Source organism: Asparagus officinalis, chromosome 4, assembly GCF_001876935.1.
Source record: "Asparagus officinalis chromosome 4, Aspof.V1, whole genome shotgun sequence".
Classification (NCBI taxonomy): domain Eukaryota; kingdom Viridiplantae; phylum Streptophyta; class Magnoliopsida; order Asparagales; family Asparagaceae; genus Asparagus; species Asparagus officinalis.
In genome coordinates, this window is record NC_033797.1 from 91,342,484 (window position 1) to 91,348,776 (window position 6,293).

Genomic DNA, 6,293 nt, shown 5'->3' on the forward strand with positions numbered 1-6,293 from the left:
ATTTATTTAAGTCGTTAGTTCTAGCATAATTGTTGGTTCTAAACGCCATGTTAGTTCTACTTGATGATGTGTTAATTCTAGCTTCTCTAGTGTAAGTTCTAACAGGTATCATGTTAGTTCTAATTTATTTAATGTGATATTCCTAGCGTAAGTGTTGGGTCTAAACGTCATGTTAGTTCTAATTTATGCTATATTAGTTCTACCTTCTCCAGTGTTAGTTCTAACTGGTATCGTGTTAGCTCTAATTTATGTAATGCGTTATTTCTAGCGTACTTGTTGGTCTAAACACCATGTTAGTTCTACTTGATGATGTGTTAGTTCTAGCTTCTCCAGTGTCAGTTCTAACAGGTATCATGTTAGTTCTAATTTATTTAATGTGATATTCCTAGCGTAAGTGTTGGGTCTAAACGTCATGTTAGTTCTAATTTATGCTATATTAGTTCTACCTTCTCCAGTGTTAGTTCTAACTGGTATCGTGTTAGTTCTAATTTATTTAAGTCGTTAGTTCTAGCGTAATTGTTGGTTCTAAACGTCATGTTAGTTCTACTTGATGATGTGTTAGTTCTAGCTTCTCTAGTGTTAGTTCTATTTGGTATCGTGTTAGTTCTAATTTATTTAATGCGTTAGTTCTAGCGTAAATGTTGGGTCTAAACGTCATGTTAGTTCTAATTTATGCTATATTAGTTCTACCTTCTCCAGTGTTAGTTTTAACTGGTATCGTGTTAGCTCTAATTTATGTAATGCGTTATTTCTAGCGTACTTATTGGTCTAAACACCATGTTAGTTCTACGTGATGATGTGTTAGTTCTAGCTTCTCTAGTGTTAGTTCTATTTGGTATCGTGTTAGTTCTAATTTATTTAATGCGTTAGTTCTAGCGTAAGTGTTGGGTCTAAACGCGATGTTAGTTCTAATTTATGTCGTGTTAGTTGTAATTTATTTAAGTCGTTAGTTCTACATAATTGTTGGGTCTAAACGCCATGTTAGTTCTACTTAATGATGTGTTAGTTCTAGCTTCTCCAGTGTTAGTTCTAACTGGTATCGTGTTAGTTCTAATTTATTTATTATTTCGTTAGTTCTAGCGTAATTGTTAGGTCTAAACACCATGTTAGTTCTACTTGATGATGTGTTAGTTTTAGCTTCTCTAGTATCAATTCTAACAGGTATCATGTCAGTTCTAACATGAGCTCAACTAGAACTAATATAGCCACTAGAACTAACGCTTATATTAGAACCAACACTAGCTAGAAGTAGAACTAACATGAAATCAGCTAGAACTAATACGAGAACCACCAGAACTAACATGAGCTCAACTAGAACTAACATAGCCACTATAACATGGTATAAACATATTAGTTCTACTTAAAGTTAGCTCTAACATGAATTAGAACTAAGTTAGAACTAACATAAAATAAGTTAGAACTAATATAAAATAAGGTTTACCACTAGACCAAATAGGCTAAAGTATTTATATTAGTTCTACTTAACATTAGCTCAAACCTGAAATAGAACTAAGTTAGAACTAACATAAAATAAGTTAGAACTAATATTAAATAACTTAGAACTAACATTAAATAACTTAGAACTAACATGAGTTGTTGCTCATGATAGTGTTCAAAAAAGGGCGAGAAATTTTCCTCTATTTTTTTCCATCAGATCGCATTAATGGGCGTGACTTTCCATGTATTTTGTGGACCAGACTGTTAGACCCTAATGCCACTAGGAAAGAACCCTAGGGGGTGAATAGGGTTTATGCTAATCTAATCCGATTTAAATGATAATAAAAACTAATTAACAAATATATCCTAGCAAGTATGATATGCTACAAGATATGTGCAAGGATATACAATATAAATAAGGGTAAACAATATGATCATGCAACAATAGCGATATAACAATATGCAACAATAAATGCGCCAATGCCAAACCCAAACACAAGGAAATGATCACGGAGTTCGGACCTTCCGTCCTACATCTCCACTCCCCACTCCTGGGGAGAATCCACTACACAACCCGGTTTGGAAGCCGGGACTTCTCTACACACTCGGTTTTCTAGCTAACCGAAAACTCTACACACTCAGTTATCAAGTCAACCGAAAACTCTCACAAAATCTCACAATGTACATACACAAGCTACAACCTCAAGTGTTGGTCCTCACGTATCGACTCCCTCAAGTGCTCGGAATTATCACCTCTCACTAGACCACTGACGTCACTCCTCTCGGATCGACTCCGTCCTCACCACACACTCCTCTTGGTGTACAAGTGTATTACAAGTGATCTCACGATAAGCACACAAATATAAATTTATTCTCTACAATAGATGAGAACACAATGTAGGCTTACACTCAATGTTACACAAACCCCACAACCCAAATTATACAATGTATACAAATACAATAAGCTCAATGGTTGTGTGTGTAAACAAAGAGTAAACAAAATCAACTAAACTCAATATAAACACTAGCTTAATAAAATGGTAATTAAATAATATAAATGTAAAACTAGATTGAGTTTAGGGAAACTTCTCTATAGATAACAAGAGAGAGGGAGAAGAGTGAATGCTCAAACACCAAGGATGATCTCCACTTGCTCTTGTGAAATTCTCTTCACAAACAAAACTCTTAAACGCTTAAAAGCTTTTTTTAAACAAACACTAAACAAAACTTAAACCCTTGTTAAAACTTTGTTAAAATATTCTCTTGGATGGAAGAAGAGCTGAAGGCAATGGGGTATTTATACCCACTCAAAACTTCAGCAAAAACCCCAAGGAAAAGACCAAAAACCCATAAACAAACAAATCAGAAAACTAGCCGTTACTATGCAACGGCTCTCTGATAAGTCGACTTATGAGTCGACTAATGAGTCGACTAATGAGTTGACTAATGAGTCGACTTATATGAGTCGACTCAGCAGAAGAAAAATTATAACTGCGCTGTACTTCGTGAGTCGACTCATGAGTCGACTAATGAGTTGATTGAACATGCACAGACCTGAAGTGCACAGAAAAACTCAACTTTAAACTGGGTTTAAAAATATCAAATAAATTACAAAAATTATGAAACTTTGGGAGATGATTCTAGACATGATAATAAACATGCTACAAAAACTAGTTTTCAAAAAAGACCTCCCAAATGAGAAATATCATCATTTTGCAAAATAGTTCAAAACATAAAAATGTGAACACATGAGATTTGACATTTTAGCTTAACCATGTTTTGAAACATTACAAAATGATTTTGTAGACTTAATAAAAGATGTATATGATTATTGTTAAGTCTATAAACCAAGAAAATAATATTTTCACAAAAATACTTGTTTTGCAAACTTTCAAAACAATAAACATGATTTCAATGAACTAAATAAAATTTATATTGATGTAATCATATGTAAGCATAAAAACATGAAACAAAAATGTATTTTCCAATTATATTCAAATGTTTCATATTTAAACTTGAAAAACCAAAACAATAAATATGAAAGATGTAATTTCATATTTATGTAAACTTGGAAACAAAAACATGTATGTATACATATACATATATATACCCAAACTAGAATGTGTATATATATATAACTATATATAACTATATATAACTATATATATATATATATATATCATATTTATGTAAACTTGGAAACAAAAACATGTATGTATACATATACATATATATACCCAAACTAGAATGTGTATATATATATAAATATATATATATATACAAGGAAATCAATATAATGTGTGTGTATATATGATTGAGCTTAAAGTACTAACACACATAATTATAAACCTAAACTAATGTTACCCAAGCTTGATCTTGATCTTCATTGTAGTTTAACTTGGTACACATTGCGGATGAAGCTAGAACTTGGATATTCAACTTGAATTGCATAGGCTTCACCCACTATTCCGCCAACCTCCATTTGATATGATCGATATGGTGTAATCCATCTATCCTCCAACTTATTGTTTGTCTACAATAAATAACAAAACATAAACACTAGACAAACAATATTAGATATAAATTGTTTGTTTATTGTTTGTCTACAATAAATAACAAAACATAAACACTAGACAAACAATATTAGATATAAATTGTTTGTTAAATCATCATCAAAACAAGAAGGCCAACAATAAACACTAGACAAACAATATTAGATATAAATTGTTTGTTAAATCATCATCAAAACAAGAAGGCCAACAACAGACGTCTGGGGAAGATAAGTGGAGGGGTAATTTCGGGGTTTTTTTTCAAAACACAATCTCTTTTTTTATACTGCTGACGTGGATAGGCCTTGAAATATTAAATGGTACTTTTTGGGGCTGAATCACATTGGCCAAAATACAAGGGGGCGGGTCACATGAACTTTCTCATTTTGGGGCCTGGACACATTTTTCCCAAAATAAAAATACAAATAAAAACATGAATAATGTTTCATTTACGTTGTAATTTAAGTCCTACGTAGTAACACTCCCACTGTTAAATGTTTAGGGTTTTCAGACACTAGTCCATTATATCTGCCAAAATTACATTATAGTCCCTCAAATCTTGATAATTGTATATGAGTACTTCAAATCATACGTAGTCTTGCAAATTCGTCACCTGTTTCACTGATGTTAAACTTTAGGGGAATAGTCATGCGCTTGGAGGCAAAAAGACATTTATACCCTTTTGTTAAGTTCATAAACCCATTCTTTAATAGTTTTAAAACATGTACATGCTCCTAAAAAACCAAATCCACTTAGATTATTCTCTAAATTATATATAAGCTCCTCATACTTGAGAGAAATATATAAGGAGGGGTAGTTTGACAACTGCAGCTAACACTGTTTTAGAAAACCTCCGCCTAGTCCGCTTAGGCGTACGTCTAGGCCTAGACGATACCTAGGTGGCCTAACTAGCGCCTAGCGCCTAGGCGGTATTTAGACTATCTACCTAGATTTTACGAGCGTTTAGGGGAGCATTGTCTGTTTACGTGGATTGCACTTTGTAGGTCTTGGTTGTGATTTTATGTGTTGTAGCCTACACGTCCTACAAACTCCATTAACCTCCAAATATGAATACCTTCACTTAAATGAAGAAAGAAATCCGTCTAGACACGAGTCCGACATTTAAGCTTTTTATAACATTGACATTCACTATCAATTATTGTAATTAAAAATAAAAAAGAAAACATCTTAGGCTCTAGCCTTGTTAATTATTAATTTGGCTATTTAGTATCTGAGTATGCATGATTTATTATGGAACTAAGATTGCTATCTTTTTTTAAAAATTTATATGAATTTGATACATATTTTTATCAATTATTATAATTAAATAATTTAAAAATAGTCAAACGCTTAGGCGCTGCCTAGGCGTACGCCCAAGGGTCTAGACGCTAGGCGCTCACTCAAACGCCTAGTCTGCCTAGCGCCTTCTGTAACATTGTCGAGCTCCCCTGCTCTCTGTAACTACAAATAAGGTAAAGAGTACTTCTTAAATATCTATTTAAGTTAGTTAACAACAGTAACTTAAACTTAAGAAGTGTAGGTTAACAGTAAACTTAAATTTAAGTTTAAGTTTAAGTTAAACTTAAGTTTAAGCTAACAATAAACTTAAGTTTAAGTTTAAGTTTAAGTTAGTATTAAGTTTTTTGTTGATGAAAAACTTAAGTTTAGCTAAACAGTAAACTTAAGTTAACAATATTTTAGTTAACCGTAAACTTAAGTTTAAGTTTATTGTTAACTTAAACTTAACAGTAACTTATAAGTTAATAGTAATTTGAGTTGAGAATGAGTTTTTCACTATTGAGATGAACTTATAATTTGAGTTGAGAAGTATAAACATACAAAGAGCTATTGTAATTGCCTAATTGGTAAACCAAGCAATTTAGTTAATAGTGTTGGTATATTAGTATTTATGCATCTTTGATTGAGTATATATATATTTATCTTCAAATATCACAATTAAAAAAAAAACGTTTAGAAACTGCTTAGGCGCCAGCCTAGACGACTAAACGCTGGGTGCCAAGTCCGACGCCTAGAAGGGCCCAGCGTTTAATGTAACATTGGCAGCTAATAGGATTAGCTTAGAGCTTGACCCAAATATGGTTGTGTTTTTTGACTAAGGGCGTGTTTGAATTTCAATGAGGTTAAGAAAAGTTAAGGAAAATTAGATGAGAAAAGAGAAGGGATGGAAGGGAGCTCCCTTCCCCTTGGCTACACCCCAATTTGGGGGTAACAAATTTTATACTATTAAGGGGTGAACAAAGGGGAACTAGGGAGAATAACTTCACCTCCTATAAGTGTTCTCAAATA